The 13465-nt window shown below is 29.8% G+C and overlaps 1 protein-coding gene across 3 annotated transcripts in view; it reads right to left on the bottom strand.

Annotated features, from left to right (window-relative positions):
* The window catches only part of LOC143196236 (ephrin-A4), an 808497-nt gene that overhangs the window by 588986 nt on the left and 206046 nt on the right, over nt 1-13465 (bottom strand). The window lies entirely within an intron of this gene.

The following is a 13465-nucleotide window of genomic DNA, read 5'->3' as shown; positions in this document are numbered from 1 at the left end:
AAAAGAAAACATCCTCCAAATTTTTCTTAATCAATGTAACATTACGCTAAATCGAAAATAACTTCTTATTAATATAAAAATATATCAACATTAATATCAGTTGAAAAATTATAGACCTATAAATTAGCTTTAAAAGTTTTTTTTACTATATATATATATATAGATATATATATATATATATATATATATATATATATATATATAATTCGAAGCTTTGTAGTAAAAAATCGGTACAATGTATTTTATTTAAAGTATTGTACATTGATACTTTTTACTATTTTTCATGCAATTTATGAATTCCATCTCGAAAGAACGATTTATCTTTTGAAGTTATCTACGATTCGACTCATTTTTTGGATATTTTCATAAGAATAGAAGCGCTTCTCCGACAGTTCATGGCTCATATGTTGAAACAAGTAGTAATCAGAAGAAGCCAGGCCTGGAGAAACACTTCCCATTTTAATGATTTCAAAGAATTTGTAACACATGGTCGAGCGATGTTGTTTTGTAACATTGTTGTCTTTGCCCGTATTCTGAACAATTTTCGCATAGTGCTCTGCTTTTGATGCGTTTATCAATTGTAGTCATAGTGATCCTCATTGATGGTATCATCAGTAATACCTTAAAAAGCCAATTATTTTGGCTCCCCAGAATACTGTTTGTCTTCGGCGTTAAATACACCACTTTTAAAACGTCAAAAACCAGTACTCACATATTGAAGTTGATGGAATATGGTTGTCATAAGCTTCACACTCGCATTTGATGACCTTCAGCCGCCCTTTTCTTCAAAATTAAGTAAACAAATAGAACTTTCCTTTCTTTTCATAGAATGCGTCTTGTTCACACTTCGACAAAATGATACATACTGAAAGGTCAAGCCTGTTACTGCGGCTTCAACATGAAATTGGTTACAAATGTACACGATGCGATTTAATACACAGTAACACCATCTGTTGAAAATGTAACAACAAACTATTCAAACAAAATAAAAAATTCCAGGATGTCGGGATTTAGGAGTTTTTCATCAGCGTTTTTTGATAGATACTTCGCAAAGAAGCCTTGAAGCAGTTCTGTTTCACAATCGTGGATTTTATGCTTCATAATTTCATTCGCAAATTAAAATACGAAGACCATGGTTGGCAGATGTGTGGTTATTTTAAAATATTGTGCATGTTGCTCGGAGATCAAGCTGGATTTTCTAAATTCCCTTGCATTTTGTGTTTATGGGATAGCAGAGATCGAAGTGACCTTCGGATCAAAAAGAAATGACCGCCAATGATGCTTAAGGTTGGGAAAAATAGCATCTTCCAAAAAACATTAGCACCTACACATAAAGTTCTTTTACCACATCTCACACATGGCGATTGCTTCAAATAAGTAATTTTAAAGTTTCCTCGTCTCTCAGAAACAAATTTCAAGGAAGGTGTTTTCGTGACCAGACATCAGACGTCTAGATGATTCACGATAATGACAGATCCTCAAAAAGAAACTCACCATTCTTGCTTTTAAAGGAGGTTATAGAGAAATTATTATATAAATATTTATAGAGAAGTAGTCATAAAATGCCTAACTATAAACAAATTGTCTTCTTTATATATATATATATATATATATATATATATATATATATATATATATATATATATATATATATATTGTTCCTTATAATTATCGCAGATCCACCTATGGCTGTAATCATTGGTTATACAATAAATAAGAAAAAAACGAAAAACCCAAACAGAGAGAAAATCATTTTTCTGTCGAGAATTTTTGTCGAAAATTGATACTTATCGTCAATCTTAACCCCTATTCAACTGAACTAAACTCGTGTCAATATAATATCAAATCGATTACTCTAAAGCAATAAAAAAGAAGAAAGTAATAAAAATTGGGAAAAAAGTGATATTTGTCATCGATTTCTACCCCTATTCACTTAAGCAAAGCCCTGTCCATGTATTATAGAATTGGTTGTTCCAGAATAACAAAAAATAGTAATAAATCAACTAGAAATCGGGAGAAAAATATTTCTTGAAAATGATACTCATAATTCAAGACGTTACTAGCCATTATTTTTAGAATCACTACATTTTTATCTATAATAATGTACATTAAGGGGCTATTCTGCATTAGACGATTCTTCGAGACAAATAACACTTTTGTTTGTTTAAAAAATGGTGTAATATGTCTACGTCTTCTCTTGTTTAGGCGCTATAGTAGAGGTAGCGAAACTATAAAAATCTGTACGCCACTTTTGATATAGTGTAAGTCCAACTTGTTTTGTTTTTTCAAGTATTTGTTTCGTCAGAGTTAGATGTCGGTCTAAATGCATGCCAAAATATTTAGCATCATACGTTTAGGGGAGTTGAGAATTATTAATATTCAGTGTTGATTCGCCCACACGATTTTCAACGCAGAGTTTGCTTTATTACCCAAAAATTTAAAATGAGAAAATAAAACTTTTAGTCACTTTGAACTAGCGTTAGGAACTATCGACTGAAAACAGTCGAAACAGTCGATAGTCAAAAAAACTAGCGACTGAAAATAGTAATTACTATTGTAAATTACTATTTTAAACAAAACCTAAAAACTAAAGATGTACAATAACCATTAATACTAAATAAAAATTAAACATATACCTAATCATAGACAAAAACTAATTCATGACATAATTATAAATAATCGCACAATAACTACTAGAGCTTCTTTAAACAAACTAAATCCTTTATTTATTAATTATTTTATATAAATAATTATTATATAAACTTATTTAACTATTTATCATTCACAATTTTTACCTTTTTACCCTATTACCATATTACAATCTTGAAAAATATCGTTCCAAAATGCTGCTATATTAATATATAAACATATTGTTATTTAAAAGCAAACTACCAAAAAAATTATAAAACTATATATATTACATATGATGTAAGCATAATTTGGGGGCATTTCTCTCAAGGTCGCGGCTTGGAGGACAAAGCCAGAAAGTTAAAAATCAGTCGAATGAAACTAGTAGAACCAAAAATAGTAACTAAAAGTACACGACTGAAACAGTCGATGGTAAATAGTAACAAAAGCAGTCGACTGAAACAGTCACTAGTAAAAAGTAGTAAAATCAGTCGAACCAAAAATAGCTACTGGAACAGTCGATAGTAAATAGCGACTGAAAACAGTCGAGTGGAACAGTCACTAGTAAAAAGTAGTAAAATCAGTCGAACCAAAAATAGTTACTGAAACAGTCGATAGTAAATAGCGACTGAACACAGTCGAGTAAAACAGTCGTTAGTAAAAACTAGTAAAATCAGTCGAACCAAAAATAGCTACTGAAACAGTCGATAGTAAATAGCGACTGAAAACAGTCGAGTGAAACAGTCGTTAGTAAAAAGTAGTAAAATCAGTCGAACCCAAAATAGCTACTGAAACAATCGATGGTAAAAACTAGTCAATTACTAAACAGTCGATAGTCGAATTCAGTCGATAGTTCCCAACACTATTTTTATCCTTATATTTTTAATATTCTATATATTTAAGAAATAATGATAAAAAACATTAGATGAACCAGACAGAAAGTCAAAAATGTATGTCTTTAAGCCAAGATATCCTCTTAAATATTAAAAACAAATACCTATTAAAAAGGTACATTGACGATAATAGCCAAAAAAAAAAACTCAAAACAACACACTCCAGGCGGTTCAGGTGCTTTAAAATAATACATAACATTTAGAAGCTCATAATATACAGTCATCAATTTAAATCCCACGAAGAAATTGTCCATAACTTAGTTAACATATTACAAAAGGGTACTAATTTAAAACGAATAATAAGTAACAGAAAATAATGACATTATTTATGTGTAACTCTCATATCAATATATATATATATATATATATATATATATATATATATATATATATATATATATATATATATATATATTCAATATATATATATATATATATATATATATATATATATATATTCAATATATATATATATATATATATATATATATATATTCAATATATATATATATATATATATATATATATATATATATATATATATATATTCAATATTATCTTCTAGTAACTTTATTTATTTATTAATAACTAATATTACTGAATACAATTTATTATTATTAACTAATAAAAATATTAATATGTAATTCGCACGATCAGTTAATGAAGTGATTTAGATAACCTCTAAAATACTCAACACGTATCACGAGTTCCCGCGAACAACGGCTAGTGAGTTGTAAGCATAAATTATTCTCATACGTTTATTATAAAATCAAAAATTATTCTTTCTTATTTATAACGAAATTATTATTGGGAATGGTGAAAACTGGAATGGCAAAGAATGGTGATTTTTTTCACTATTTCTAACAATACGTATTTTCGATATAATTAAGAAAAAGAAAATTTTTCGCTTTCGTAAACTATCTAATATTTACATGTATATTTAATCTAATGAAAGATAAAATAAATTATTAATATAAAAATTTTCATCACTAAATAATTTAATCAGTTCTATTTATGTGTGTTTTGTATTGTACTGTTCACTGTACATGCCATGTATGCCAACAAAACGCAAAGGGGCCAATTTGAGCCGTGATATAAATAAACCTAGAAGCATTCGAAATAGAAGAGCACAAAGAACCGAAGAACAAGTTCAGGAATAAAAACTGGAGCGCGTGTGAGAATGGTGCAATTGCGTCAAGAACAAAACAAAGACGGGCTAACAAAAAATATTGTTCACGCTGTAGCATTAAGAGATTAATATGATGTAATGAATTCATGATATAAATAATTATTACTTAAAATAAATTATAATAAATTAAAAAAATAATGTTTGGTGTTTTGTTATTTTTATATTCCCTCATCGTTCACAGCGCTCCATGCCTTTTTCACTCATAATCATATCCTTACACACTTTCAATATGTTAGTTTTTTTTTCTACACTAGAAATTATCTAGAAATTATTTACATGACTAAATAACGTTTGCCGGATCAGCTAGTGTTATTGTAAAATTATTTAAATCCTTTAAAATATTGGGAATACAAATTACCTTTAGTCCGTGAAATAATCTTGATTTTGTGATGGGAAAATAATTATACTAAATAATATTATCAAGTTAAAACTCTGTTATTTACATTTAGTATAGCAATAGTAAAAATAAGTACAGAATTTTGTAATTATTTAAACCAAAATAAATTAATACAACTTCTGTTGTTGCATATTTGATATTAAATAACCTGGATGGACATAATTTGTTGGTAATTTTAGCATTTTGCAAGTGAAGCTTAGATGGGAGTTAGTTGATAAAGAGTTTATAAACATCAAACATCATAATTTCTGTCGATCGTCCTTTCCAATCCCTTCAAACTATTAGTACCACCTTCCTTGGTTTCTTTCATGCTGATCTTGTAGACGTCGATGATATTCAGTTGGTGGGGTTTTTGTTGAGATATTTTTGGCGTATTGCGGCTGTCCTAAATATTATGTTGGTATGTGTACTGTGACTAAAATCTCCAAAAAAATTAAAAACAATATAAAGTTGGATTCATCGAAAAGACCGCTCATACGAAGCGGTTGACGAATCAAGATCACCTTGATGTTAGCTCTATTGTATATTAAATTTATGAAATGTATAAAACCAGTGACTAGTTTTTCCGATAGAAACATAATTTAATAATTTTTTTTTCGAAAAAAAAAATTAGTTTAAATATTTTAATCTATATACATATTTCATTTTAAAACGTTTTTGGAATTAAAAATGTAAGTTTGATTATTTTTCAATTTTTAGTGGGTTCCTTACTTATATTTTGAAGTCTGTTCAATATTTTGTTAAAAATATTTTATTTTTGTCTTTTTAGTGTTAGATATTTACTCAATATATTACGCAGTTATTTTATTAAGTATTACAATGGATATCCCACGTAAAAGAAAAGCCCGTATTAGGAAAAATAGGAACAAAGAAACTATGTAAATACAGAAAAACAGAAAAATAGATGATTGAAAATAAGGAACGTTTCAGGCCTCGGGGTCCGCTACCACATCTAAGTGATTTGACAAATGTTCCAATCAAACTAGAACAAAAAAAGCTGTTGCCCTGTTGGAAATTGAATCATGGATCTCCGCGTGCGAGCTCAACGTTCTAACCATTAAACCATAGAAACAGTTGCGTACAATGTTTCTACGACGTTTCATATGATATGGTTATTGCTCTTACTTTTTACTATTAAGTTTTACAGCGAACTACTTGCGATTTCTCGCCACATCAGTTCAGCAATAACATTATACACCAATATCTGATTAATTTAGGTAAAAAATATGTGAGAATATTGTACGTGTCCTTAAAATTAGAAGTTTCCACTCTATACAATTTACAACTAGTTCTTATATGTGTGGCATGTACCTCTTAAATAACAAAAAATATATATTATACAATATGTTTATTTATAGCCAATAAAATAACAAAAAAGTAATGACAATTCAAAACACTTTCAAAAAAGAAATAAATAATGTGGATTTAAGTCGAAAACTGATGTTTGGCATTCGTTCTAGTCGAGTCAATTGTTTCAAGGTAACAGTAAACATAATAAATCAAGTAAAGATTCGGAGAAAAGTTACAAATAATGAAGGTGAAAGTCCTAATCTGTGCCCAAAATTTGTATTTGTCGTCCAGTTCTCCACCCCCCGAAACACGAATAAATAAACGCCTTTCCGCATTATCTCGCAAATTGTTTTCAGAGGGAAAGTGGAAATAAAATTTCCGGTTTTGCAAGTTGTTGGCGACGTTGCCTCTCGCGGCCCCGATTCCCCAGAAACCATTACGAAAGAATTAATGAATTAAATCAGAATTTAAATGAGTTTTATATCAGTTTAAACCGATTGACAATTGAAAATAATCAAATTTTCTCTACGGATTCGCGAAATATTAAATTGAAATTCAAATGGGGACCGGAATATTAATATTCGGACCGGGTCGGGGCGGGAGGAGGCGCGCGGTCCGGAGGACCCGGCGAATTAACTTTGATAAGCGCGAAACAAGAAACGAAAGTTTCCCGCGGAGAAGACGAGGTCCGTCAGTAACAGGCGCCAGGTGGTGCAGGTGGTTAAACAGGGTAATGCGCGTTAATTAATTAGATTTACGCACTAATTAGCGCCAAACCAAAGATACAATACCTAATATACAATACGATACAATACGAACTCTATTCATGTACAAAGTGGAAAATTAGCTAATGCAAAAAGCTAATTCAGCCGTAATACTATAGGAGTGTTCGCAACTTGACTAGAGTTGATATAATCGATAATTGAACAAAGAAAATGTTTACTGGATTGTTAAAATCAGTTAACGTGATAGAAATATTATGTGGACTAGTGAGTGTCCGGTGGTCGAAATTCAATCACAATAATAATAAATGTCTGTATATTAAATTAATAAAATATATACAAACTACCTCATAAGCTAACACTCAATAAATATCTTTAAAACGCATTTAATTAAATCTAATTTCAATTAAGCTCCAATAATCAAAAAAGTATTAATAAGTATAAATTACTACACCACTGAGCATTATAAAAGTACAATCAGTAAGATTATTTTCAGACCTGTAAAAACTTCAGAATATCTAATATAAGTATATATGATCTTTCATTACTTTTATGTTATAATTATAAGTATGGAATAACAAATGATGTAATGTTTGTATATTAAAACAGAGAATAGATGAATAAACAATTTTGAAATTTATATTGGCCTTTAACATGAGTATATTAAAACAATAACGAACACAATTAGGTAATTTATATTTTACAATTTGGAAATGTATATTAAAGAAATGTAGTTACACTAATTATGTTATCCCACTTTCCAAATTTTCTCACTTTTGTCAATTTATAGTGTCTACCACCTTACAGAGTTTATTTTTACTATATTTTCTTCGTGTTCTACCTTTATCAGCAGTCATGTCCGTGCATTTTGTCGCACCATCGTCATCTTAATCTTCATGTCATAATATTAGCAAATCAGTATATGTTTCCCAGATTAAAATAGACTAATCTGAGTAAAATTGAATAGTAACAAATATACAATATATACAAGTGTATGTGTATTGGTTAGCTCCAATCTTTTAATTACTTGTTCTTGCACTTTGTTTAGTAGTTCTATTGCTTTCACGTTGGTGTAATTTAGTAGACTTTTTTCCTATTTTAAATTGAAATTTTGAATAAAATCCTGAATAAATTTGATTTCTCCCTCGTTGTGCCACAACTTTTTTTAGCGGAGTTAAATCGCCAATCGATTTGATATCTTAGAACCACCTCATATTTCCACCATCATCATGTCCAATTTCATTTCATCATAAGTCCAACTAAACTTTATTACTGACTGATAAATCAATTTCTTCGCTTTTAAGTCAAGGTATCTTCCGAAACACCATTAAAGTTATCAAAGCAATCTATCAAACCTAGCACATTAACCAATCATATGAAGAACAATACCTTAGATCCGGAGGAACCGGCGAATTAACTTTAATAAGCGCGAAACAAGAAACGAAAGTTTCCGGCGGAGAAGACGAGGTCCGTCAGGAACAGGCGCCAGGTGGTGCAGGTGGTTAAACAGGGTAATGCGCGTTAATTAATTAGATTTACGCACTAATTAGCGCCAAACCAAAGATACAATACCGAACTCTATTCATGTACAAAGTGGAAAATTAGCTAATGCAAAAAGCTAATTCGGCTGTAATACCATAGGAGTGTTCGTAAATTGATTAGAGTTGATATAATCGATAATTGAACAAAGAAAATGTTTACTGGATTGTTAAAATCAGTTAACGTGGAAGAAATATTATGTGACTAGTGAGTGCCCGATAGTCGAAATTCAATCACAATAATAACAAATGTCTGTATATTAAATTAATAAAATATACGCAAACTACCTCAAAAGATAACACTCACTAAATATCTTTAAAACGCATTTAATTATATCTAATTTCTATTATGTTCCAATAATCAAAAAAGTATTAATAAGTATAAATTACTACACCACTGAACATTATAACAGTACCATCAGTAAGATTATTTTCAGACCTGTAACAACTTCAGAATATCTAATATAAGTATATATGATCTTTCATTAGTTTTATTTTATAATTATAAGTATGGCACAATAAATGATGTAATGTTTGTATATTAAAATAGAGAATATATGAATAAAACAATTTTGAAATTTATATTTGCCTTTAACATGAGTATATTAAAACAATAACGAACACAACTAGGTAATTTACATTTTACAATTTGGAAATGTATTGTCGTTTGTCAATTTATGGTGTCTACCACCTTACAGAGTTTATTTTTACTATATTTTCTTCGTGTTCTACTTTTATCAGCAGTTATGTCAGTACATTTTGTCGCACCATCGTCATCTTAATCTTCATGTCATAATATTAGCAAATCAGTATATGTTTCCCAAATTAAATTAGACTAATCTGAGTAAAACTGAATAGTAACATATATACAATATATACAAGTGTATGTGTATTGGTTAGCTCCAATATTTTAATTTCTTCTTCTTGCGCTTTGTCTAATAGTTGTATTGCTTTCACGTTGGTGTAATTTAGTAGACTTTTTCATATTTTAAACTGAAATTTTGAATAAAATCCTGAATAAATTTGATTTCTCCCTCAATGTGCCACAACTTTTTTTAGCGGAGTTAAATCGCCAATCGATTTGATATCTTAGAACCACCTCATATTTCCACCATCATCATGTCCAATTTCATTTCATCATAAGTCCAAATAAACTTTATTACTGACTGATAAATCAATTTCTTCGATTTTAAGTCAAGGTATCTTCGGAAAAACCATTAAAGTTATCAAACCAATCTATCAAACCTAGCACACTAACCAATCATATGAAGAACAATACCTTATATCCGGAGGAACCGGCGAATTAACTTTAATAAGCGCGAAACAAGAAACGAAAGTTTCCCGCGGAGAAGACGAGGTCCGTCAGGAACAGGCGCCAGGTGGTGCAGGTGGTTAAACAGGGTAATGCGCGTTAATTCATTAGATTTACGCACTAATTAGCGCCAAACCAAAGATACAATACCGAACTCTATTCATGTATAAAGTGGAAAATTAGCTAATGCAAAAAGCTAATTCAGCTGTAATACTATAGGAGTGTTCGTAAGTTGATTAGAGTTGGTATAATCGATAATTGAACAAAGAAAATGTTTACTGGATTGTTAAAATCAGTTAAGGTGGAAGAAATATTATGTTGACTAATGAGTACCCTATGGTTGAAATTCTACCATAATTATAATAAATGTATGTATATTAAATTAATTAAATATATGAAAACTATCTCACAAGCTAAAACTCACTATGTATGAATAATAAATGAAGTAGTACATGTTTGTGTATTAAAACAGAGAATATAAGAATAAAACAAATTTAAACATCTGTATATTAAAACAAAAATGAACACTATTAGGTAATTTATTTTTTACAGTTTGGAAATATATATCAAAAGAACGTATTTATAATCATTAAATTAACTCCGTTTTTTTTAAACTTAGGTCTATAAAGTAAATTCAAAAATTATCAAAAATTATTACAAGGATCAAATAATAAAATGTCCTATAGTCACATATCTTATTGCATTAATCGTTAAATACATTAACATGTATCAGTGCTAATGATAAAATGTTTACACATATACGGTTAGGTTAGTTTATATTAGTTAGCTAGTTAGTCAATTATGTACTCAAATAGTTATCATTTATCCATATATCAACGAAAATATATACTGCAGAAACAATAAATACACCAGGTTGATTAAAATAATAGTTTATTTACCTACATTTTAAAAGTTCGTCTAATAAAAAAAAATATCTACCTGGTTTTGTATTATGTCTCAAGTGGGAACTAACAACTCACTAACAAATAAGGAATTAAGATTCTATGAAACTATTTTCTAATCGTTATTATTCTTTGCAGCATTCATTTTAGATCTCGACGCACAAATTAACGTATTTATTACCTGCAATATTTCGCCAGTGCTTTGTTAAAAAAAACATTTACTAATGAAACATAAAATGAATTAGAAGTTAGTACCACTAAAATGTATAGAATAATCCTAATAACATTTAGAATTACATCTAGTATTTATTATATTGAATTATATCTAGTACATTGATATAATAAGCTTCCAGAAACATATGAACTATTATCAGTCCGTACGCCAGAATAATTTTTCTTAGCTGTTCTCTATTCACCATACATCAAATTAAATCAAAAGCTGATTTTGAAAACCTAAGAGTTTTGTAAACAAAGAGAACAGGCGATTCTTATAATTAATCTATGTTAAGATGAAATTTTCACATATATCCAGTTTTTATTTCACACCTCATTAGGACATACTCATTTGTTCTCTCTACAAAAACTGTAAAATATAACTTTACGTGACCATACTATTCTTAATAGTTTTTTAATTATCTTGCCATAACGTCTTAATTATTCCAACAATATGGGAATAACCGAAAGAAACACAGAATCTTAAATAACACTACTTAAAATTAAATTACTCACTATCAATCTCTAATTTTCAACTCGCTTTCCATTTTAATATCGTATCGAATAAAATTGTTTAAGTATTTGTCTTCGGATTCTAAATTGCCTATCAGCATTTTGTGCTTCAACAACGACAATTAAGTTTATTAGAAGTATATACACAACCAATAAACAATATCTTCTATTTAATTGAATTATTTATATAATAACAAAGTTAAGGGTTGATAATTTTTTATGCATATTAACTAGATAAATGGTTTTGGAAAGATTGTTAGTTGCTATTTTGTGTAGACATCCATTCGTTCTAAAACAGCATGGATTTTTTTGATATTGTGTCCACTATTACCAAGATTACAGTATTAAAAATTGCTTTTTTAATATAGTACTCGAAAAGTCTCATTTCCAGAAATTTGGGGCTGCTGAAAGTTATTTTAAAATATAAATATTAATTTTTTTAAATTTTTTGCTATGATCAAGTAACGTATATCGTCCATCTCATAGCTGTAGCTGAATCATAATAATAAATAGCTACTTTCTTAGAATTCCTGTATTTACTCCTTTTCAAGAGAAACAACATTATGGAACTTATGGTTTTAAAATATTATACCAATCGCATACTATTTTCATCCCAGTTGTAACGGTTAGATGAGTTGATATTTCGTGGTTATAACAGGTCAGTTGAAAAGTCCCTGGCCTGCATAGATGGTGCTTTTTTGGTTCGTTCTAACTCTCAAAAGATGCGTGTATAGATTATACAGCGGTCGGAACATTAGATTGTGAATTATAGCATTTTGAGTGAAGCAACCTTTGTGTTATTGTGAACAAAATGGATAAAAAGGAATTTCGCGTGTTGACAAAATATTGCTTTTTGAAGAGAAAAAATACAGTTGAAGCAAAAACTTGGCTTGATGCCGAGTTTCTGGATACTGCCCCGGGAAAATCAACCATCAAGGATTGGTATGCTAAGTTTAGATGTGGTGAAATAACCACCGAAGACGGTGAGCAATGACCGTAAATTAAATTAAAACTGAATGAAGTAGCAAACACTCTAAAGATATCAACTGAATGTGTACATCAGATTATTCACGAATATTTGGGTATGAGAAAGCTGTGTGCAAAGTGGGTGCCGCCCGACCTCACTTTTGACCAAAAACAACGACGAGTTGATGATTCGGAGCAGTTTTTGAAAATAATCAACCGTAATAAACCCGAGTTTTTGCATCTATATGTGACAATGGATGAAATATGAGTCCATCATTTCACTTCGAAGTCTAATCGACAGTCATCCGAGTGGAATGCACACGATGAACCCGCTCCAAAGCATGGGAAAACGCAACAGTCGGCTGGCAAGGTTATGGCGTCAAATAGTCAGTCGTTCAATTGCGTTTGTATTTTGGGATGCGCATGGAATATACAGCTACTATTACTTAGAGATATTGGACCGTATGAAGGACGAAATCGCCGAAAACGGTCGCATTTGAAAAAAAATAAAGTGCTGCTTCACCAAGACAATACACCGTGTCACAAGTCAGTGAAAACGATGGCAAAAATCCATGAATTGGTCTTCGAATTACTTCCTCGTCCACCCTATTCTCTAGAACTGACTATTTCCTGTTCTCAAATCTCAAAAGAACGCTTGCTGGGAAGAAATTCTCGTCGAATAAATAGGTGATCCCCGAAACTTAAGCCTATTTTGAAGCAAAGGACAAATCGTACTACAAAAATGTTGTATTCTATTAAATGTTGTATATAAAAATGTGTATAGCCCTTGAAGGGAATTATGTTGAATAAAAAAAATAATTTTGACAAAAAATGCGTTTTAATAATGGCCTGGGACTTTTCAATTGACCTGTCATATTAATAATTTTGAGCTTTTAAATTAA

The sequence above is a fragment of the Rhynchophorus ferrugineus genome, unplaced genomic scaffold (assembly GCF_030347505.1).
Source record: "Rhynchophorus ferrugineus isolate W39M unplaced genomic scaffold, kcgeb_rfMv2 rfM4, whole genome shotgun sequence".
Lineage (NCBI taxonomy): Eukaryota > Metazoa > Arthropoda > Insecta > Coleoptera > Curculionidae > Rhynchophorus > Rhynchophorus ferrugineus.
The sequence above is the reverse complement of the archived record's forward strand: the minus strand, read 5'-3'. Positions and strand labels throughout refer to the sequence as shown.